At 53.3% G+C, this 24,114-nt stretch overlaps 1 pseudogene across 1 annotated transcript; it reads left to right on the forward strand.

Moving 5' to 3' along the window:
- The first annotated feature begins 9,672 nt into the window (after nucleotides 1-9,672).
- Nucleotides 9,673-11,827, forward strand: LOC309683975 (olfactory receptor 14J1-like; annotated as a pseudogene). The gene is made up of 2 exons: nucleotides 9,673-10,329; nucleotides 11,547-11,827. The product of its transcript is annotated as an olfactory receptor 14J1-like (transcript).
- Nucleotides 11,828-24,114: the final 12,287 nt, after the last annotated feature.

Below are 24,114 nucleotides of genomic sequence, written 5' to 3' on the forward strand. Positions count from 1 at the left end.
CCCTTGCTTCCACCCTCTGTAGGCTTCCTTTTTCTCTTTGAGATTGCCCAGGAGCTCCTTGTTCACCCATGCCGGCCTCCTGGCATTTTTGCCCAACTTCCTCTTTGTTGGGATGCATCGCTCCTGAGCTTGGAGGAGGTGATCCTTAAATATTAGCCAGCTGTCTTGGGCTCCTCTTCCCTCCGGGGCTTTATCCCATGCTACTCTGCCAAGCAGATCCCTGAAGAGGCACAAGTCTGCTCTCCTGAAGTCCAGGGTAGTGAGCTTACTGCGCGCCCTCCTCGCTGCCCTAAGGCTCTTCAACTCCACCATCTCTTGATCACTGCAGCCAAGGCTGCCCTTGAGCTTCACATTCCCCACCAGCCCCTCCATGTTGGTGAGAACAAGGTCCAGCATGGTCCCTTTCCTCATTGGCTCCTCTGTCACTTGGAGAAGGAAGTTGTCATCGACGCATTGCAGGAACCTTCTGGATTGCTTATGCCCTGCTGTGTTCTCCCTCCCACAGATATCAGGGTGACTGAAGTCCCCCATGAGGACCAGGGCTTGTGAATGTGAGGCTGCTCCAATCTGCCTATAGAGGGCCTCATCCGCACAGTCTTCCTGGTGGGGTGGCTTGTGTCAGACACCCGCTGTAATGTCACCTGTCCCTGCCCTCCCTTTAATCGTGAACCATAAGCTCTAGTTCCATTCCTTATCCATCCCCAGGTGGAGCTCCATGCACTCCAGCTGGTCTTTCCCTTCTCTGACAGGTGGACCCCATCAGGCCCCAGGGGACCCTGTTTCTCAAAGTGAGTCTCATGGTCTAAGCAGCCAAACCCCTGGCTGTGGCACCAGTCCTGTAGCCATTTATTGACTGGCCAGCTTTGACTGGACCTTTCAAACCCTTCTCTTTGACTGGGAGGATGGATGAATCAACCACCTGCGCCCCAGAGTCCCTGACCGCTGCTCCCATGGCTCTATAGTCTTTCTTGGTAGTCTTCAGGCTGCTCCCGGATGCATCACTGGTGCCCACGTGAAACAGCAGCAGCAGATAACAGCCAGAGGACTGCTCTCGGCGCCATCCCTGATACGAGCCCCCGCTAAGCAGCGCACCTCTCCAGAGGGTGCATCAGGTCAGCGAATGGGTGCCTCCGTGCCTCTCAGAAGAGCGTCGCCTACTGCTATCACCCGTCGCCTTTTCTGAGTTGCACTGGTTGTTACACGGGGAGCAGATCGGGTGGCCTTACTCAGCTCCAGCGCTTCTCCTGATGCAGTGGGTTTTTCCTCTTCACTCTGCAGAGCAGTGAAGCGGTTCTGCAAGGGCACCTCAAGTTTTGGGGCAAGTCTCTTCCTCCTGCTGGTCTTTGCAGTAACAAGCTTCCATTCCCCTGTGTCACTGGTGCCCCTCCCTTCTGTCTGTGCCAGAGTGGGAATTTTTGGCTGTTTGGCCGTTGGCCGTGGGTCCACTTCAGGCTGTGCTTGTAACGAGCTATCTCCTTCTCAGCCTCCCAGATGCACTAAGATGCACTAAAGAAAAGCACTACCCAACAAAACCCCAGCTTCCCTGAGGCAGGAGTCTGAGCAGGAGAGTTTGAGGATCTGGGGGATTTCACAGAAGTACTGGTCCACAGCATTGCCGTGGCAGAGAGGTATTGAAAATGTATGTGCAGTGTGCAGCACAGCATTGAGAAACCCACTGCCCCAGGCAGCTGCTGCCATGTGGACACAATCTCTGCTGCCCAGGAGGGTCCCATAGTGCAGGGGTTTGCAGATGGCCACGTAGCGGTCACAGGCCATGACAGTGAGAATGAAATATTCTGCTACAACTAGAAAGAGAATCTAAAAAAATGTGAGCAGCATATCCCAGGTAGGAGATGGGCCTGGTGTCCCAGAGGGAATTGGCCATTGATTTTAGGACAGTGGTGGAGATGCAGCCCAGGTTGAGGAGGGAGAGGTTGAGGAGGAAGAAGTACATGGGGGTGTGGAGACAGTGGTCTCAGGCTATAGCAGTGATGATGAGGCCGTTGCCCAGGAGGGCAGCCAGGTAGATGCCCAGGAAGAGCCAGAAGGGCAAGAGCTGCAGCACTAAAGCCCCCACATAGGACTGGGACCCCCTGGTGACCCATGATCTACAGGAGCACTTCTGGAGCAGGAGCTGGTCACCAGACAGGCTGTGTCAAAGCATCACAGTTGAGACAACTGGTTTCTCTTCCTTGGGTAGGAAAGGAAGCCTGGGCAATGGCACCCCAGCTCTCCAACATGAGAGGAGATCACTCTCATCCCTGCCTCCCCCTGCAAAGGAGCCACCTGTCCCCTACCCTGCAGGGAATTAAACAGGAGTTGGTGTAGGTGCTGCAGAGTCTACTTGAAATGGATCCTTTATCCCTGATGCATTGGGATGAGTGCAGGTTTGGCTATTCAAAGTAGAGCACTTCATTAACTGTGTCTCTTTGCTTCCTTCTGTGAATTGAGGGAGTTTGTGAATTCACCGTGTGACTCATAGTTGGCAAAAAAAGGGAAGACTGAGAGAGTCCGAGCAGGGAGCGTTGTGGTGGGCCTTGGGATCTGTGCTTGACAGAAAAACATTTTTTTCCATTGGTCTAAGGCTGTCCATTTGGAGGTGCTCAGGAACAGCATCCGTCATGGATCGCCGACCTCACTTAATCTGTAATCAGAAAAAAAAGGAGTATGAGAAAAAGAACAAATGCTTTGTTATTGTTATTTATTATTCAACTCTTTTCACTTTGAGTGGGCTCTTGAAATCTCACTAATCAACCACATGAGAACTGAGGACTTGAGGAAAACTCTGCCCCAAGACTTGGCTTGTTAGGGCTTTTTGGGTGTTTATGAGCCCTCTGGTGTCAAATGTTTGAACTGCAGTTACTGAAAGGTGGAACAAGTTTCTATGGAAGTAAAGAGTCAGCAGCAAACCGTCAAGTTTCTGAGCATGTCAGCAGGTCCCACTGAGGGCCATCACTGAAAAGGCCATGGAGGGCCTGACCTGACAAGGAGATGGTCCCTGGGGGCTGGTGAAACAGGAAGTCAGAGGCCCCGGTTACAGGTGGAAAATTAAATGCTGAAGTGGCTCCGAAAGACCTTGATGTGTTTCACCAAGCGGGATGCCCAAGCCTGGTTGATGATCTTTAAGCCTGCTTGTGAGGATTTGCTAAAGCCATCACCCATCACCTTGTAACTCACTGACATCCCCTGACCCACCTTCCCAGACACACTGCATTGGCTTTACGTGGCAGAGTTTTGGTAGGGGGGCACTCCAGGGTGGCGTCTGTGAGCAGATGCCAGAAGCTGCCCCCACGTTGGGCAGAGCCAGTTCCAGGCGGGTATGAGACAGACCCACCGCTGGCCGAAGCTGAGCAAATCAGTAACAGTGGTGGTGCCTCTTTGATAACACATTTAAAAAGGAGTAAAAAATGGCTGCGCAGCAGCAGCTGAGAGAGGGGAGTGAGAATATGTGAGAGAAAGAACTCTGCAGTCACCAAGGTCAGTGAAGAAGGAGGAGGAGGAGGTGCTCCAGGTGCCATAGCAGAGATTCCTCTGCAGCCCGTGGGGAAGACCATGGTGAGGCAGGCCGACCCCTGCAGCCCATGGAGGCTGTGGATATCCAGAGTGGAGCACGTATCCACCTGCAGCCCGTGGAGGATGGCATAGCAGAGCCGGTGGATGTGCCCTGAAGGAAGCTGCAGCGCTGTGGAGAGCCCACACTGCAGGAGGCTTCTGGAAGGAAGCAGAGGAAGAGCATGAGGAGGAACGAGTGGCACAAACAAAGCGATACAAATCGAACACAATCCCCATTCCTCACCCTCCTGCATCACTCTGGGAGAGGACATAGAGCAGTCAGGAGCAAGGCTGATGCTGGGAAGAAGGGAGGGGTGGAGGGAATGTGTTTTTAGATGTTGTTCTTCTGTCTCATTATCCTCCTCTGTTTGATTGGCAATAAATTACGAGTCTGTTTTGCCTGTGATGGAAACTGGTGAGCGATCTCCCTGTCCTTATCTCAACCCATGAGCTTTTCATTTTATTTTCTCCCCGTCCTGCTGAGGAGGGGCAGTGACAGAACAGCTCGGTGGGCACCTGGCAGCCAGTCAAGTCCTACACAAGGCCAATCACTGCTGCTCAGAGCCACTCACACTTCAGACAGGATCTTGAGCTTTCTGGATCTTCCTGGTGCTTATTACAATCTCCCTGTCTTCCTCCACAGCTCATGGGGATCTTTCCTGTCCTTTCACAGGGACTTTATGACCATCTTTTATGAAATGGTTGTCTTTTTACGGTATTCTGTGCAGAAAGAATAGTCACAGAAAAGCACCACATATGTCAAAACAAATGCCGAGTGAAGTGCCAGAAAAAGCCTCCTGAGCTTCCCTCATGGCTGTGGCTTCTTGGCAAGCAGTCTGTCCTGAGAAGGGGCTCCAGCCCCTGCTCCTCTGGGGAGCGCAGTAGTGCAGTCTGGATCAGTCCATGGCAAATGGTGGGGCTGTGTTTCCACCCCTGGGGCAGTCGATTCCAGGCGTACGGGGTACTCCTCCAGGTGAAAGCAAACTCTGGCCTGCACTCTGCTGCCAAAGAGACCAAGAAAGAAACTCAGTGGTATCAATTGTTGCATACCCCTTGGCTGCCTTTGACTCCAGTTCCTACTGGAATTCTATCATGTCTGGTGTGGCAGCACTCCGTGGTGGTATGACTTTGTTATGGCCCCAAAAGTGACCAAAGAGCTGTCCAGTCATGCTGATCTCCCAGAAAGGGCGTGGGAGCCCTTCCATCATGTCTCCTTAGAGATGTGTGTATGTTTGGGTGATTCCCCATCAGTTCTGCTCTGTTGTTTACCATGCCCCTTTTGTTACCATCCTGCAAGACCCTTTCCTGTCATTGACACCCATCACTTCCTCATGTGACTCTTGGTCATTCCCTCCCTTCCTCATCAATTCCAGTTTGAAGTTTTCTTTCCAGCTTGGTCCCTTTGTTATCAAAGACACTTTTCCCCAACTTCCACAGGTGAAGTCTTTCTCTTCCAAGCAGTTACTGGTCCTCAGAGGGTGTCTCATGGTTCTAGTAACTCTGTGGCTGACACCAGATGCACAACCAATTGTGTACCTGCAGGATCTGTCCACTTCTCCTCAAACCTTTTCCCCTCAGTAGAAGGACTGAGATCACCACCTACACCCCTATGCCCTTGACCAGCGCACCCAGAGTCACATAGTCATGGTTCATGTTTTCCAGGTGTCCTGGGACAGGGTCATTGGTGCTGGTGTGGAAGAGCAGCAGGGGTTTATAGTCCAAAAGAAGGACAACCTTCAGCAGCCTCTCAGCAATGCCTCCTTTCATCAAGGACAGTTGACAGAGCTCCTTAGAAGCTCCTAAAGCCTGCCAGCAGCTTGCCAGCAGTCACAGTCTCCTCTGACTAGCCTAAACTGGCATCAACATAAATCAATATTTAAGTTCAACGAGGATCTCTGATGAAGTCCTCAGAAGAGGATTTCAGGACTCTTTCGGACAAAGTGAATTGGAAGGAACTTGGTGTGAATTCAGTGTTAACTTCATTGTGAGCAGGAGGTTGGTCTGGAAATGTTCCATCTCCCTTCCAACTTGAACAGTTCCGTGATAAACCTGTCATCTCTGATAATGGCCACTGTGGTTCCTGCAGCCATTAATTCCTCATCTGCATGTGGGTTAGCACCAAGCATGGTAGCCCCAGAGCCAGACCCTCACAGTGGTGTCCTGTTGCCACCAGGGCCTGAACCATCATCAGCTCAGTGTTTCACTGTGGGTAACTGCTTGTTCAGACAGAACAGGCTGTCCCTACAGCCTGCAACAGCTGTGCGTTGCAACAGGGTGACCAATGAGAGCGACACATGCAGAACGTGATGATATGAGAGTGACAATATTCCAATATCCCTGCGGTAACTTGGAAATCCAATCAAATCTGTTCGGACTGTAAGAACCTAAACGTCTCAGGCATGCATTGCTAAGGTTGACTTTGTCAGTAGGAGAGGCTGAGAGAGCTGAAGTTGTTCAATTGTGAGAAGAGAGGGCTTTGGGCAGAACTAAAGATGACAGTTCTACCACTCCCAAGAGATCATCAATAAGGTGCCTCCAGTTTCTTCCTTGATGTGTGTGAGGAAACACTGTTTACCCACGAAGAGAGTGAAGCACTGGAGCAGGTTGGACAGCAACATTGTGCTGTGTCGTTCCTTTGAAGGTTTCAAAGCCAACACGAATAAATCCCTGAGCAACCTGGTGTAACCTGATAGGTGCCCTTGCTGTGAGATGGCCATTGGCCTAAGGAGCTTCTGCGGTCCCTTCAACATGAGTGATTCCGTGCTTCCTTCCACCACAGGTCTTCCCTTTATCATGGTAGGGAAAGTACTCAGACTCTCCAGGACCCTGAAAATAAGTCAGACATAGATTTCGTCAGATCATCTGGGTTAGTCTTGTCTCACACCAGTCACTGCTGCTCACATCCAGAGCTTCTTGGCAGGAACCCCCAAAACAGCCTTGATCTAGTCCTTAGCTTCACCTGCCATTTCCTTTCTCCCTCTTTTCTTCCCTTTGATCCTTCTTGTACCCTCCAACATAAACAGCCGACCTCCCTTTGCTCTTTCCTCACTGGCCCTGGCTTTGCTTGCTTTGCAGCTGTTTATGAAATGGTCACCATGGATAATCCTAAATTGGAAAAAAGTTGCACTAAAGTAGCACCACCTGTTAGTATTTGTAGTGCCCTGCAACTCCCTGTGCTGTTACCTTGTGAGGGACACCACCATCAGAGTTACCATCTGCACATTAATGTTAGCAGCTGACAAAAGGGAGCTTCAGTCCAGGGGGGGCTTGAGAAACTCTGGGATTTGGGCAACAGAAAACCTTTGAAATTTTACACAGAGAAGTGGCCAGTGGTGCATCAGGGGGAAGATTAATACAGTAGAAGAGGGCATCCTGGGACCTGCCTGGCTGAGTAGGCACCCTGAGGAGAAGGGCCTGGGCACCACGAGGGGTTCCATAGGAGCCAGTAGGGCATGCTCACCATGAACAGGGCCAGCTGCATTTGGAGCAGCATTAGGAGTGTGGGTCACCCACAGCAGGGGAGCTGTCATGCCACTCCACTGAAACCTCGTGTGGCCACCTCCGGACTAGCGTGCCTCTCTTTGGGAATTCCTGTTCTAGAAAAGTAGGGAGGAATGGAGAGTGTCCAGAGGAGGTCTGCCAATACGGGCTTCATGGCCTCAAGCACATGCCCCATTTGGGCAGGCTGAGGGACTTGGGGTCCTTCAGCCTGGTGAAGTGGAGGCTCAGAGCATCGCAGTCACAACATCTAACTGCTTGAAGGGTGGTTTCAGGGATGGTGGAGCTTTTCTTCATAGTGGTCAAAAAGCAGGAGATAATGCCACAAAGTTTGGCTTGGGAGGTTGAGACTAGAAAAGAAGAGAAGGAAATGTCACTCCAAGGGCAGTGCTGTGGAACAATCGGACACCCAGAGGGTGGCTGGACCAGCCCATGGCTTTGTCTTTCAAGGACCAGCCAGGGAGGATGGAGAGATATCAGTAATGGCAATGAGATATTGAGGTGAAAATGAAAGACAATTGAGTGCCTTCAAAGAAAGAAGGGGGCACTGAAAGCCCCCACCAGACATGATCTCTTCTTCACCATGGCTATGGCTACTGTCTTTGCCACCAAGTCCTACCAGAAGGTACTTTAACCTTTCTCACGAAGACCTCATTACCTCCTTGCCTCACCCAGAAGTGTCATGCCGTATTCCTGCCCTCGGCATTGCATATCCCCACATCACACTGCCCCAGGAAGAGCCCTGAGCAAGGGGTGAGGGACGAGATTTCCTTTCCCAGGGGCTGCAGGTCAGAGCATGGCCCTTTGGCTCAATGTAACACATTCAGGTTTCCTCAGCATCAGACCCACCTTTAATTTTCCTTTCCCTACCTGTCATTATTGACTCCTGTTTTCTGCTCTAACGAGCCCCTGGGGAGGCTTTGTTGGTAATGGTCCTCAGTGGGACCCATTAACACTCCAAGAAAGTGTTGGTTTTGCAGATGACATCGAAGTTCTGCTTCTTGACAAGTTTCTTGTACTTCATCTCAGTGTCTGAGGTTCATGGACTGTGTCTCAAACCCACCAGGGGGGTCATTAAAATGCCTTGGGCTGGTGCTCTGCTGCTGAGCTGGGCCGGGCTCTTGGGACAGAGGGAGCACTTGGTGAGTTGGTGCTGCTGTAGAGAGACAGCTCTGCCCAGGAGCAGCTCCTCTGCAAAGCGCAGCAGGGCTGAGGGAACAGCTTCAGGTGCGACGATGAGATGAGCAATGCAGAGAGAGCTTGAAGGCAGTTGGGAGTGGAAGACAGCTGAGAGCTCACAGTGGGAGAAAGCTTCACAGCCCTCTGCACGGTAAGTCTCGGGCTGCAGGGCACTGCCACCGCAGTGTAGAGGAGGATAACGGTGTTCTCCAGAGCAGGGCTTCCCCGCAGCACCGTCAGAGGTACAGGACTGCCTTATCCTGGGGATGGCTGCAGGGGTGTGCAGGCGGGTGTGCAGCCAGGGGTGCCCAGGGCTGTCCATCAGAGCTGGGTCCCTGTGCCCCGGGGGGCTGTGTGCCTTCCCAGTGAGCTTCTGCCCTCAAGGATGTGGCATCCAGGGCAGCAGCTGCCCATCTGTGGCCATAGCTCCAGGAGAAGAGACTCTCCTGAGCATCCCTCTGTCCATCCCTGGCGTTACCTGCCTTGGCAGAACCATTGGGCCATTTCTCCTTGCTTCTCCACCCATCCCTGCTGTTGCTTTTGCTCTCGTTTTCAGTTTATTTGTGATGAGGCTACAGTAACAGCTCAGTGACTGCTCCTGCAGATCCTGCCACGCTGATTTGTCCATGGTGCCCAAGCCCCCTTCCAACCTGTGGGTCTCTAGGCAATGCAGTACATGGTGTGGGGATAAAGCTGACATTTTGTTCAGGACACCCCATCTTCTGGGCATCCAAAAGCTCCCAGCTCTTCACTGGGGAGTGGAGGTTGAAGATCTGCACTTTGAAACCTCGATTCCTCTGATCTCTCTGTGATCATCCTCCAGAGCAAAGAGGTGCAAGAAAAAGCAGCTGAGCTTTTCTTCAGCTTTCTTCCGCTGAGCTGAGCTGAGTGAGATAGACAGATGGTCTGTCCATCTGTCCAAGACGGATAGACATAGCAGCTCTCCCCCTTCTGCGCTAAGGCTCTGTCCTATTGCCTCCCAGGACTCTCAAAATAGTACGTGTAGTGTAATAAATATGCCAGGGACTTTTGTCTTCAAAAATGACTCCTCCGGTGGGACAGGGGTAACAGGAGCAAAATAAACAAAACCCCCAACCCACATCTGTGTTCTGCCGCCAGGGGAACTGGGAGTGACAGTGGTCAAAAGCTCTTTTATATCAGCGGTAGGTTTAACCTGCGATCACTCCTGGTTCCTGTCTGCCCATTGCTGCACAGCACGACTGACTCCTCTGGAGCCCACAGCAGAGTCCCCTTCTCCCCACTGCACCCTCAGCCCACACAAACCAGTATCACACCAGGATCTGCACAAAGGTCTTCCTGGAAGGACAGAGTTCACTTGGGGGACATTACTGTGATGTGGAACAAATTCTGCTCAGAGGTGTCTGTTCTAACTCCTCACTATCTTTTCCTCCTTCAACAGGCCCCTCTGTTCAGGGGGAACAAATGTCCAACAGCAGCTCCATCACCCAGTTCCTCCTCCTGGCATTTGCAGACACACGGGAGCTGCAGCTCTTGCACTTCTGGCTCTTCCTGGGCATCTACCTGGCTGCCCTCCTGGGCAACGGCCTCATCATCACTGCCATCGCCTGCAACCACCGCCTCTACACCCCCATGTACTTCTTCCTCCTCAACCTCTCCCTCCTCGACCTGGGCTCCATCTCCACCACTGTCCCTAAAGCCATGGCCAATTCCCTCTGGGACACCAGGGCCATCTCCTATGGGGGATGTGCTGAACAGGTCTTTCTATTTCTATTTTTTATCTCAGCAGAATATTTTCTTCTCACTGTCATGGCCTATGACCGCTATGTGGCCATCTGCAAACCCCTGCACTATGGGACCCTCCTGGGCAGCAGAGCTTGTGTCCACATGGCAGCAGCTGCCTGGGGCAGTGGGTTTCTCAATGCTCTGCTGCACACTGCACATATATTTTCACTACCTCTCTGCCAAGACAATGCCTTGGACCAGTTCTTCTGTGAAATCCCCCAGATCCTCATGCTCTCCTGCTCAGACTCAGACTACCTCAGGGAAGTTGGTCTTATTGTTTTTAGTGCCTGTTTATTCTCTGTGTGCTTTGTTTTCATTGTGCTGTCCTATGTTCAGACCTTCAAGGTGGTGCTGAGGATGCCCTCGGAGCAGGGACGCCACAAAGCTTTTTCCACGTGCCTCCCTCACTTGGCTGTGGTCTCCCTCTTCATCAGCACTTCATTCTTTGCTTACCTGAAGCCCCCCTCCATCTCCTTCCCAGCCCTGGATTTAGTGATATCATTTCTGTACTCAGTGCTACCTCCAGCATTGAACCCCCTCATCTACGGCATGAGGAACAAGGAGCTCAAGGATGCCCTGAGGAAAGTGATCCCATGGATCTGGCACCATTAACACACCATTAAAAATAATTTGCCTCCCCTTCTCTGCACGTTTCCCGGGATGTATTTTACACGTGGCCTCTAATTCCCCGCCGCCCCCCCCACCCCCCACCCCGCTTTCTGGTAATCATACTTAGAGGTAATTGCTTGGGTTCATAGTCCTTCACTTGGGACTGTGTCCTGTTGCGTCTGACTCTTGAAGAACTGTGTGTCATCTCTTGCCTCCCTAATAGGATCTCTGCAATAAAAGGGGATGTCCTGAGCGTGGCGCCTGAAGGCTGGGTTCTCTACAGTTGCGGTTAAGAACAAACCAAAGGAACTGACCTTTCCAAGTGTTTTGCACCTTTTCCTTTTTTGGGGGGGAATAAACTCATGATATAACTGTGTTCTGTTAGATACCAAGCACTTAATTAAAGGCTCTCTTCTTGGTGTCCAGGGGCAGCGGAAATAGTCAAAAAGTGCCTGGTCACCTTCCTCAGGCTGTCACAGGTGATGGGGCTGATGGCAGATGTCAGTCCATGTGGAAAGGAATCTGGAGTGGTCAGGGGAGGATGGGGACACTCCATGTGCTCTGGGGTGGGAAGGGAATGGAGACTCAGAAGGAAAAACACCCTCTGAAATTAAGTCCCCTCAGGAGAAAGCACTAAAGTCAAGTGCCCACAAACGAGGACTCTGCCATGCTGTGGGAGGCAGTGAAGGGCAGCAGAGCTTGTGTCCACATGGCAGCAGCTGCCTGGAGCAGTGGTTTCCTCCACGCTCTCCTGCACACTGCCAATACATTTTCAATACCTTTCCGCAAAGGCAATAGCCTAGAGCAGTTCTTCTGTGAAGTTGCCCAGATCCTCAGGCTCTCCTGCTCAGAGGCACACTATCTCAGGAAAGCTGGGCTTTTTTTACTTAGTGCCTGTTTATTCTTTGTGTGTTTTTATTTTCATTGTGTTCTCCTATGTGGAGATCTTCAGGGCTGTGCTGAGGATGCCCTCGGAGCAGGGACGGCACAAAGCCTTTTCCACGTGCCTCCTTCCCCTGGCTGTTGTGTCCCTCTTCCCCAGCACTGCCATGTTTGCCTACCTGAAGCCCCCTCCATCTGCTTCCCATCCCTGGACCTGGTGGTGTAAGTTCTGTACTCAGTAGTGCCTCCAGCAGTGAACCCCCTCATCTACAGCATGAGGAACCAGGAGCTCAAGGATGCCCTGAGGAAACTGATTCCCTTGGTCGTATTTCAGCAGAACTGAGCCACCCATCTCTCTTCACAAGTAATTGCCAGTTATTCTCAGGCATCTTCCGTGCCTCGCACATTTGTCCTGTCATTATTGTGTCTGTACACAAATAATTGAATTTATCCCACTTCTCCAGTGGCACCGACCCACTCCATCTGACCCAGAGGCCTTCTTTCAATGTGTCGATCGCTATGTGCCCACATATTCCACAAGGAATTGCACGCTAAAAGGGTCAGATGCTGTGCTTGGGGTCTCCATGGGCTCATGGGGATGAGCTCATTGGGCAATGTGTTAGGGAGGGAAGGCTTGACTCAGCTCGCATTTGTGGTCGCACAGTGCCACTGGAGATGGTGAATGGGCAGGACGCATCTGCTCCTGACTCTCCCACATGTGACAGGGCTGCTGACAGTTGCCCATCGTCCTGTCTCCCGCCAGGAGAGCACAGGGGATATTCACAGACACCCTGTGCCGGGGGGTGGGCAGCAAATGCTACTTCCAAAAGCCAAGTGGAGTCTCCTAAAAGTAAAGGGCTAAACCAAAGAATACACAGGCTATTGATGGCTCTGCAATCCCAAGAGAGGCAGGGGAGGCACAGCGGGTGCAGGGAAGAGAGCCTGGAGTGGGATTCACATCACCTCCAATGAAGAGCCACGGCCTGGATCTAAGGACACATGTGAACGCCTTGTGACTTTCTGAAAAGCCCCAAGATTGCCCCGAGCACCTGCACAGCCACAGGTCCCCAGGGAGAGCATTCTCACATGCAATGACCCCTGTCTCTCTGACTCTGCTTCCAGCTTGACCAGCACAGCCAATAGGTAGCCACCCCATAGTCCCAGGGCACCACAGCCACCTCGCTCGGCAGAGCATCAGAACAGCCGGTCAGGCCAGCTCAGATGCATTCACCTGGGCAAAGGCTCTCTGGGGAACAGGGACATCTCAAGAGAAGATCAGGGCAGACTGTGTGCGGAGCAGGAATGAACGAGAAAGAAAACCATGTTTCTGACTGCACCAGCCCAGGGCAAACTGTCCTGCCACTGGGTAGCAGGAGCTGCCTGAGGAGCCCTAGGACCAGGATTCTTGTGCTGTGCTGGAGAGGGGTCTGTCAGACAGGGGCCTTATGCGGGTGGGGATGAAGATACCCTGCACAGGAGAATAGGTCAAGAGTGTCAGTGTCCTACAGTGCTCAGGCAATGTCCAGCCTCTAGCCCCGGGGCTGATGAGGACGCTGGCAACCCTTCTCTCTGGCCCCGACAAGTTCCTGTGCCCTTCGGCGGGGCTGGGGCTGTGGTGTGAATGCCTAGAGCTCTGCAGTACCATTGTCCTCGGTGTGGTGGGGATAGGGTTAATCTTTGCAAGGAGATGGCATGGGACACAGGTGCCAATCAGTACAACAACGGTGCATAAGCTGCAATATGGCACTAACCAAGACTCTCGGATTCCCATCCATAAGCTGATTTGTCAACTAGAGACTCAAGCAGTCATCAGCAAGACCCACTCACCCTTTAATGGTCCCATATGGCCAGTGCGAAAATCTAATGGAGAGTGGAGGCTAACAGTGGACTATCATGGCCTGAATGAAGTCACGCTGCCACTCATCACTGTAGGAGATGACTTGTAAATTCCCTGAAACAAATGGTGAGAGACCAAAGACAGGGGAGGCCCTCTGAGCCTCACTGAGGAACAAACACTCTCAAGTACCTTGAGATATGGCTGTAGCCAAGGGGTGGATAATGTGGAGTCTGGATAATGGAGGCCTTGTGCTCAAAGAACTGATATGGCTAACACTTGCTTCCCTCTTGTGTCACTCAGGAGAAAAAACTCATCTCGATAACGCAGAGTTCATCTGTGTGTGGGGAAGTCTTGTGAAGACAGGACTTTCTGCTCAACTTGTGAAGATTGTTAGTTCTCTGTTTTTGGGGCCATCGTGTCTGATGAATGACCTTTGCCTCATTATCCACAAAATGCATATTAAACTTCACACCCCAACATATGCTCATGAAGATTATCGAGATCGTGCTAAACATACATGACTATAGGACTCTTCTCTCCACCCAAATCATGTTATGTGTCACCTGGTGGGGAGAGAAACCTGAGCACCGTAACAGCGGCACAGGTCATACTGATACTGAGAACATAAAAGGGGAAAATAAGGGCCCCTAGGGAGACGATTTTCCTTGGGGATCCACAGAGGGGCGCTTCTACAACCCAGAGACCCCCGTTGGCTGGACAAATGCTGGAACCAGATGCGGTGATCTCTTTCTCTCTCTCTTTCTCTTTTTCTCTATCCCTCTGTTTCTCTTTCTTTTCCCTTCTTCTTTTAAAGTTAAGTACATCACGCAAGGCGCACTTTGCCACTTGAAATACATTGTTTTACCGTTAGCCATAATTTGTCATATACCTAACCCTTTATAGGAGACCTAGTAAAGACATATATTAATCACTGTGGGAATCTAATAAATGTTTCTGTATGGACCCTGAGAGTTGTCTCACCTTACTCCACACCACTGGGGATTTGCAAATCTGAGTCACTTCCCCCCCTCTCTCGAGAGTGGGGTGTAACAGCCTCCAAAGCACCAGCTGCCCCGAGGGCTGGCACCGTCTGCCCTTCGCCTCTCCCAGCTTCATGGGGGGACACTCTAGTTTGCCCTAATCTGCCTTTTTCTGGGGGCACACGGTGGGTGGAAGGGGATCTCCTCTACAGAGACACCCCAGGTGTCCACACTCCCTCAGTCACTCTGCTCACTGCCGTGCTACAGCCAGAGAGGACCCAGGCGTCTGGGCAATGTCAGGGAGGGGACACGGACACGGACACGGACACACACATGCAACGTGTAGCTTTGCTGAAGGGATTTATTGATCATTAGGGGGGAATAACCCAGGGCTCCCAGGGGATCAGGTGGGGTCATCCAGAGAAGAACTCATGGTCATGCTGCTGGAGGGGAACAGGGCAAGGGTGTCACCACCAGTTCCTGTCCTGAAAGACAGAGCCCCAAATGAGACCCCCACTGTCGGCTGAGACATGACAGTGACCTTGTCTGCCATGATCCCTCTCTGCACAGAGCTGGGGAAGGAGAAGGGAGCTGAAGCGCTCAACAGACCAAGGACCAAATGTGGGTCTCCTGAGAAACATATCGCAACCAGAGCCCGTTGCCCAGTGTGTCATTGCCTTGGGATGCCCCAGGGCATGGGATGACCTCTGTCCCTCTAACACTGGAACATGGATCATGGACAGTCCCCTCACTTCCGCTCTCCCATACCCAAGTTCTGCCCAACCCAGAGGGCTCAAGGATCCCATGGGGCTCAGCATCCTTTGTGGGGCTGGAGACACCCTGATGCTGCTCACCTAGACATCAACGTCGACAGCCACACGTCTCTGGCGCACCAAGTCTACCACCTGCTCAGCCACAGGAGGCTGGGGAGAAAGGGAGAGTTAGGGACACCCTTGGGTGCACTGGGAGACAGGGGAAAGCAATGGGCTCCTTGGGGAAGGTGCCCCTGGGTAGGAATGGAATACATGAGTTTGTATGGGGGTGCACAGTGTGCAGTGGGGGTCTGGGGAAGGGGCCCACTTGGGTGCTGGCTGTGTACTGGCGCATCCTGAGGTGTACTGGATTGTAATGGGAGGGATGGGAATGCAGTGGGGGCCTTGGGGAAGGGGGCCTCCCTGGGAAAAGAGTGGGGTGCAGGGGTGTTTTCCGGGGTTCAATGGGGTGCAGCGGGGTGTACAGGGCTATGTTTGGACACCCTGGAGTTTTGTGGCCCTGGGAGAAGAGGGTCCAGGGCCAGCAGAACTCGTGGTACCTACCTCAGACCTCTTCACTCGCCCAAAACTATACCCGTACTGTAGAGAGAACATGAGACCTCACTGGTCACTGGGATGTCCTTGGTCCCAGCAAGGAACGGGAGGGCGAAATTGCCCTCCCATTCCTCAGACTGGATGTCCTCAAAGTCAACCCCACTACTTACATCCAGGTCATAACTTCCACTTGCATCGAAGAATGCCTAAGAAAGGAGAGTGAATGGGTGGTCTGGATTGGACCTTGGTGGGACTGTGAGTGGGGCACAGGTGTCTCCAGTTCCCCCAGGCCCACAGCTTCCTCCTGGTCTGGTCCATCCCTTCTGCTCCTTCCAGCTCCATTCCTCCAAGTTTCACCTGGGATGGCTGTTCACTCAGGGACCAGGGGCGGGGATGGAGATAAGGATAGTGTGGGGAATTCAAGGTCACCAAAGAAGATGGGGGTGGGGAGGACCCAAAGACAGGGCACTGGGGTGAATTAGTGGACCCCAGAGGGACTGGGCTGGGGGTGTTGAATGGACAGGAACACGTGGAATGGAAGTAACGCATAAAGGACTTCAGTGGAGGGGATACGGAGACTTCAAGCGAGGTGGTAGGTGGGGGAAGAAGGGTGAGCAATGCAGAGGATCAAAACAAGAGGAATGGGAGAGTGTTTGGGAGTGGGGGTTCAAGGAAGGTGATCAGTGGAAACTACTACAGTGGACAGGATGAAAGGCAAAGGACTGAGGGGAACGACAGAAAGAAAAGCGATAGGAACAATTGACAGAATGGTGTTTAGGGACCCTTGACAGAACACAGAGGAGATCCCAGGGAGGTGATGTTGGAGGGTTACAAAAGGATGGGATGAGGAGCACCAAAAAGGGGAGATGTGGGGGCACCAGGACAAGAAACGATCTGATGACCTGCAATGAAGACCTATCCTCAGCCTTGAGTCCCTCCCTGTTGCATTGGGGACTCACCTGAGCATCTTCCGGGGTGCACAGCAGGATGGTGAAGAGGAGGGCCACACTGAACACTGCGACCTTCATCTTCTTCTGCAATGTGGTGAGTCCTGGGTGAAGCCAGAGAAGATGAGGGGCAGATTTATCCCTGCCCTGACTCCTCCTTGCCCCTCCCAGCCCCGAGAGCCCCCAGGGCAAAGCCAGGCTTGGCAGAGACGCGAGCCCTGGCAACAAGCCCAGCCCCGGCAGAGAGTCAACCCCCGCCTCCGGCATAGATCCCGCCACTTTCCCCGGTATCACTCCACCTTCCCACCTGGAGCAGCTGCACAGGGAACTGCTCAGGCATCAGCAGGGGGCGATGGGGGGGTTGGCAGTGTGCCACTGACAGCTGGACATACTATGGTGAAGACCCACTGCTCCAACACAAAACCATGCTCCAACAGCTCCCCAAACACAGACCTCCCCCCATCTCCCAGTGCCCCTCACCTCCCAGCACTGCCATCTCCCAGTGCCGCCTGCCTCCTGGGCCAGTCTTTCCCTCTGGGACTCTCCCAGAGATGCCTCCAGCCTCAAACCAGTGGTCTCTGAGTAGACTTCTCTCTGAGTGCTATCCAGCCCCTTCGGGTAAACGCGGGGCTGGGACTGAGCCCTCTCCTTGGAGTACCGGGGATCCTGGGATTAGGGAACGCTGAGTGGTGGGAGGACAATTGTGGAAACGGGGACAGCCAGGAGAATGGGATCTTCAGTCCCTGGAGGCAATGGGGAGCACTGGTGAATGCTGGGCCCCCGGAGATGAGGGTTGAGCTTGGGGGAAGTACTGGGTACTCACAGTGCCCAGCTCCAGCCCACTCCATTCCCCTTGCACTGTGGCCCCAAACTGGTACAGTTCCCAGCCACGTCCTTCCCAGAGCACAGAACAGAGGGAAAAATCCCGTGCCCTCCAGACAGCATGGGTCCAACTATGCAGAACTGCCCCCACACAGTGGGTCCCAGTGGCCCTGTCCCAAACAAGTCTCTGGCTCCAGCCCTTTCCCTGGCTGGGATTTGGCCACAGCTCACCAGAGGCCCTTGTCCTCACAGAGTGTCCCTTCCATGCCCTTGTCCTCTGCCCAGCCCAGTGCTGTCACTGAGCAGGATGTGGCTGTTCAAAGGGACACGATGAAGGAGGCCCTTGTGCCCGGGCAGCCACCCACAGCTAATTGTGGGGACAGAGCTCTCCTGGCAAGAGGAGGGATGTTTGCCTGGGGGCTGGAGCTGTCTCCCCAGGGGCACTGCCTCCCTTTCCCTCTCCCCCCTGCCTGCCCTGCAGCTTTCCCCAGCTTTCCAGGGGGATTTCCTTCACAGCACCCCTGGCCCACACATCACCATCCCGGGGGCCCTGCACAGCACCCTCTGGCCAGTGTGGGGCAGGGGCAGTGTGCGGTTGTACACAAGTGGTTCAGCTCTCCCCTCTCAGTGGGGAGGGCCGCTGGGTGAAGCTGCTGGCCTGGCTCGCATAAGCCAAGCAAGACCTTCTCCAGCAGTGCAGTGTCTATGCACCGTTCTTCCCAGTTGTGACACGCACGGGATCGGCCATCACTCCTCTCTTCGAGGATGCAACTGCCCAAACAGCAGAGGGAATAGCTGGTGCCTCTGTCAGCGGGGACACCCTCCTAATGAAGATGGGCGTATTTTGGATCAACAAGCTCAGGCACCCCTGCTGTGCCTCCTGTAGATGCACACAACTGGAAGGAGAGAGAGACAAAAGGACAGATATTTATGGATTTCTGCATCCCAAGAAGACCAGCATTTTTACTGGTGGTGTGAGCTAGCACTGGGAGGCCAGTAAAGGTCTCAGTCAGGAGATGCAGCATGTATTCAGTTGCCTTTTTGTGTAGCTGATGGTCAGAAGTAACCTCATGGAATGACCATCAAACCCACCAGCTGCACTGAGCCACAGCAGCATTGAAAGCATTGGACTCCTGCCCCTACTGAGTTCATGGGACATCAACATTATGACAGCACATCCATGGATACTTTGTAAGGCGGACATGTTCCTCTGCAAACTCATCCTCTGAGTGATATGTGCCACAGTAATTCAAGATACCGCGCTGTGCTTCCCAATTGCCCTTCCAAAACAATCCAGCAGTCCATGTCACGTGTCTGAAAGTAAAAAAGTGCTCTATTTGAGTCCTCTGTCTGTGAGGGAGTGAGGCTAATTTATTTTTATGAGACTCAAGCTGGGAATCAAAGGCTGGTAGTAAAAATCTGGTTTAGGTTTAGTGGGAGGTTTGCCTGAGTTTCAGTGAATCCAAGGTGTCATTGGTTTTATTACATGTCCCATGATGATACTGACTCCTGCCACAACTGAAGAAAGACTGTGCTGTTTTATCCACGTGAAAAGAGATAAATAGAAATACACTGATAAGTGGTTCACGAGAACTGTGAATGGCTCAGATTCTTCCATGACATTCTCTGTCATTATTAAGGCTTATGGGTATGGTTCTATCTTTACAGGACACTAACTATAAATAAGAGATCTGCTGTGGATCAGCTGTGAAAAGATTTAAGGCAACTGACTTGAATATTTGCTTTGGAAATTACCTGAAGAGCAGTCAGTCACCTGGAAGATTTTCATTTTGACTGCTTCTGCTTTGTGTGTTACTTATCAGATAGCTCAGTGACTGAGTGTTGAATTATTTATCGTCTTTAAATATATTGTGATGTTATTTGTATTCTGAAGCTATTTTGAAAAGAACTGAAGTATTCTGAAGCTATTTTGAATAGAACTGATGCACTTTTATACTTGAGAAATACTGACTTAGGAGAGGTCAGGGCTGCCTTTGAGTTCAATTCAAATCAGGTGGATGGCATTTGATGGGCACTGAACCTTAAAGGTGCTGTTCAGGAAGATCCCATCTGCTGTTTAATGACACCTAAAAGGACGCGGTCATGTTTAGGTAAGAGTAGCCTATTGGAAAAGTGTAATGTCACGAGGTTGCCAGCTTGACAAAGAGGTGGACAAGAGACTTTACAAGGTTGGTCTAAAGTGTAGCTTCTCCTACTTGTGCTGTCTCCCTCAACCTTCTCTGAGCAGGGCTGAGAGCAATTGTGGAGGTTTCTCTGTTTTTCCTGCAGTCACTTCTGTGAGGCAGTGGAATTTGTCTCACATTTGTTTTCCAAATTAAGTTGTAGTACAGTTGCTGTCCTCAGGCTTTGACCTGCAGCGAGGTATCCCGTTGTTTTACAGAGGGAAAGGTGTGTTTTCCCTCTGTAAAAGAGGGAAAAGAAAAGTTCATGTACTGCTGCTTTGGTGGAAACACTTGGTTCATCCATTCATCTTGAACATGTATATAGGTTTGGAGCTTGAGCAATCACCCCAGCTCTCCTCTCCAGCATTTGGAGATGCATCTTCCCCTGCCCCATTGTAGGAACCCCAGGGATGGAGGCAGGAGGGAGAGGGAGACCAACAGAGGCAGGAAGGAAAGGGGAGGAGAAGGGATGGGGGTAGAAGGAGAGGGGAGAGGCCGCTCTGCAGCGCTGGAAGCGTGTCAGTGGGGACAGATGGACAGTGAGGGCCGTGTTTTCCCCACGGTTACGTCTTGCTCCATCACCCAATCAGCTCTAAGCCTCACTCCTGCAGGACTCCCCTCTCACCAGGCTTTGACGAAGGACAGCTACACCCCGGGTGTCAGGCTGCTTCCCCAGGATGAAACCTCTGGGGTCCAGTGTGTGGGGACCCCCAAGATGTGCTTCTCCCCAGTACCCCCAGCACTGCCCTCCTCTGTGGGCTCTGCCCGCTGCCAGGGCTGGAGGGAGCCCCGGCATCCAGGATGCTTTATCCCCCCTGACTCCCCCCCAGTTGGGCCCTCTTGTGAAGCACCAAGCTTGCTGAAGGGGCTCCTGGTGCCATGGGCGCTGGGCAAAGAGACCTTATCAGTGATGCTGTGGGGACAAACATCCCTCCTCTTGCCAGGAGAGCTCTGTCCCCACAATTAGCTGCGGGTGGCTGCCCGGGCACAAGTACCTCCTTCATTATGTCCCTTTGAACGGCCACATCCTGCTCAGTGACAGCACTGGGCTGCACAGATGACAAGGGCATGGAAGGGACAGTCTGTGAGGACAAGGGCCTCTGGTGAGCTGTGGCCAAATTCCAGCCAGGGACAATGCTGTAACCAGAGCCGTGCCGGGGACGGGGCCAATGGGACCCACCGTGCAGGGACAGCTCTGCAGAGTGGGACTGATGCTGTCTGGAGGGCACGGGATTTTCCCCTCTGTTCTTTGCTCTGGAGAGGCCGTGGCTGGGAACTGTACCGGTTTGGGGCCTGCAATGCAAGGAGAATGGGGTGGGGTGGAGCTGGGCACTGCGAGTACTCAGGCACTTCGCCCAAGCTCAGCCCTCAACTCCCAGGACCCAACACACTCACCCGTGCTCCCCATTGTCTCCAGAGACGGAAGATGCCAGTCACCCAGCTGTCCCCATTGCCTATGCCCCTGGTTGTCCTCCGTAGGGTGTGCAGCTGTCAGGGGCGCACTGCCCTCACCACCTGCTAATGCCTGAGCAGTTCCCTGTGTAGCTGCCCCAGGCGGAAGCTGGAGTGATGCCGGGGAAGGTGGCTGGATCTGTGCCGGAGGCGGGGATCACTCTGTGGCGGGGCTGGGCTTGTTGCCAGGGCTGGTGTCTCTGCCAAGCCTGGCTTTGCCCTGGTGACTCTCGGGCTGGGAGGGGCAAGGAGGAGTCTGGGCAGGGATAAATCTGCCCCTCATCTTCTCTGGCTTCACCCAGGACTCACCACACTGCAGAGGAAGATGAAGGTCGCAGTGCTCAGCGTCGCCCTCCTCTTCACCATCCTGCTGTGCACCCCGAATGATGCTGAGGTGAGTCCCCAATGCCATGGGGAGGGGCTCAAAGCTGAGGATAGGTCCTGGCGGCAGGACATCTGCTGTCCTGCAGAATGACATTGTAGTGGTGAGCTTGGCCTCTCCCTTTCCCAAGCAAGGAGCTCTTCCAGCCTTCCATGCACCTCAAGCCCAAAGCAATGCAGCTTTCTGCCTCCCACAACTCTGTTCTCTCCACTTTCCCTGCATCTAAGCTTCTGGTGCCCAGAGCCTGAGTTCCTCAGTGAGTGGTCAGACCCGTCCCCTCCTTGGAGGGTCCACTGCAAACCCCTCTGAGGGCCCCCTCCTGTTTCTTGTCTTCGTGCCCCCACATCTACCCCTTTTGGGCCTCCTCATCCCATCCTTTTTGAACCCTCACACATCACCTCCTTAGATCTCCTCAGTGTCCTTTCTAGAGTCCCCAAATGCCCTTCCCTTTGATCATTCCCAATGACTTCTGTTCAGTCTTTCCCCTCAGTCTTTTGCTTTCATCTTGTCCACTGCCGTCGTGTCCCCAGATTGCCTTCCTTCAACCCCCACTCCCAAACACTCTCCCAGTCTCCTTGGTTTCGTCCTCTGCAGTCCACTTTTTCTGCCCACACTGACCACCTCGCTTGAAGTCCCTGTATCGCCTCCACTTGAACTCCTTTACCCCACACACCCACCCCCATCCTCTTTGCAGGCCCTGAATTCCCCATGCTATCCTTGTCTGCATCCCCACACCTGGTCCCTGTACGAACATATATCCCAGGTGAATCTTTGAGGGATGGAGCTGGGAGAAGCAGAAAGGATTTCCCCCTCCAAGCAGGGGAACACCATTGGACTAGAGAGACTAGGGACACCTGTGCCCCACCCACAATCCCACCAAGGTCCAATCCAGATCACCCATTTGTTCTCCTTTCCTAGGCATTCTTTGAAGGAAGTGGAAGTTATAACCTGGATGTAAGTAGTGGGGTTGACTGGGAGGACATCCAGTCTGGGGAATGGGAGGGCAATTTCGACCACTGATGAGTGAGGTCTCATGTTCTCTCTACAGTACGGGTTCAGTTTGGGGCGAGTGAAGAGGTCTGAGGTGGGTACCACAAGTTCTGCTGGCCCTGGACCCTCCTCTCCCATGGCCACAAAGCTCCAGGGTGTCTGAGTATACCCCTTTACACCCCACTGCACACCACTGAACCCCACTGAACACCCCTGCACCCTAGTTTTTTTCTCAGGGAGGCCCCCTTCCCCAGGGCCCCCGTTGCATTCCCATCTCTCCCGTTACAACCCAGTACACCCCAGGATACTCCAGTACACAGCCAGTACCCAAGTGGGCCCCTTTCCCATGACCCCACTACTCTCTGTGCACTACTGTACAACCTCATGTACCCCATTTCTTACTGGAGGCACCTTCCCCAAGGACCCCATTGCTTTACCCTGTCTCCCAGTAAACCCCAGTGCACCCAAGTGTGTCCCTAACTCTCCCTTTCTCCCAGCCTCCTGTGGCTGAGCTGGCGGTGGACCTTGCGCGCCAGAGACGTGTGGCTGTCGACGTTGATGTCTAGGTGAGCAGCATCAGGGTGTCTCCAGCCCCACAAAGGATGCTGAGCCCCGTGGGATCCCTGAGCCCTCTGGGTTGGGCAGAACTTGGCTAAGGGAGAGGGAAAGAGAGGGGACTGTCCGTGATCCATGTCCCAGGGTGACTGGGACAGAGCTGCCTCCATGCCTTTCCTTGAACGCAGTGGGGCTCTACAGACCCAGAGGGTCACCATGCAGGCCAGGCAGGGTCTCTGGTGCCATACACACCCCAAGCATCACCGTGAGGGCTGTGCAGGGTTCTGGGAGATTTAGGGGCATGGCATGGTAGAGACACACTGGGCGAGGGACTCTGGGTGCCATATGGTCTCAGGAGAGCCAAGTCGAGTCCTGGGTCTGTTGAGGGCTCCAATTCCCAGCTCCTTCCCCAGGGCTCTGCAGAGAGACAGTGGCAGACAAGGACACTCTCATGTTCCAGTTGACACTGGTGGTCTTGTTTGGGGCTCTGTCTTTCAGGACTGGAACTGGTGGTGACATCCTTGCCCTGTTCCCCTCCAGCAGCATGAGGAGATGATCATCCCTGGATGACCTCACCTGATCCCCTGGGAGCCCTGGGCCATTCCTTTCTAATGATCAATAAACCCCTTCAGCAAAACTACACTCTGCGTGTGTGTGTCCCCGTGTCCGTGTCCCCTCTCGCCTGCCAGTGCCCAGACGCCTGGGTCCTCTCTGGCTCTACCACGGCAGTGAGCAGAGTGACTGAGGGAGTGTGGACACCTGGCGTGTCTCTGTAGAGGAGATCCCCTTCCACCCACCGTGTGCCCCCAGAAAAAGGCAGATTAGGGCAAACTAGAGTGTCCCCCCATGAGGCTGGGAGAGGTGAAGGGCAGACGGTGCCAACCCTCGGGGCAGACAGTGCTTTGGAGGCACAACGGGAAAGTGGTTCTTACCGGGGCTGTAGTGAGCACCAAATGGCACCATTTAGTATTGGGGCAGGAGAGGAGCACGGGGACAGGCAGCCTGGGCCCCTGGGTCTTCTCCCTGCTGTGGGAGGGGGGTGGTTCCCTGCCCCATGGACTCAGCACTCCTGCCTTCACAGGTGATTTCAGAGCCCCGTGATGGGCCCATGTGCCTTCCTCAAGCCCCAGCCCGCATTCTTCTCCTGGGAATGCCCCATCACAGGCCAGGAAGGC

This window comes from Vanellus vanellus (genome assembly GCF_965231255.1).
Source record: "Vanellus vanellus genome assembly, contig: HAP1_SCAFFOLD_35, whole genome shotgun sequence".
Lineage (NCBI taxonomy): Eukaryota > Metazoa > Chordata > Aves > Charadriiformes > Charadriidae > Vanellus > Vanellus vanellus.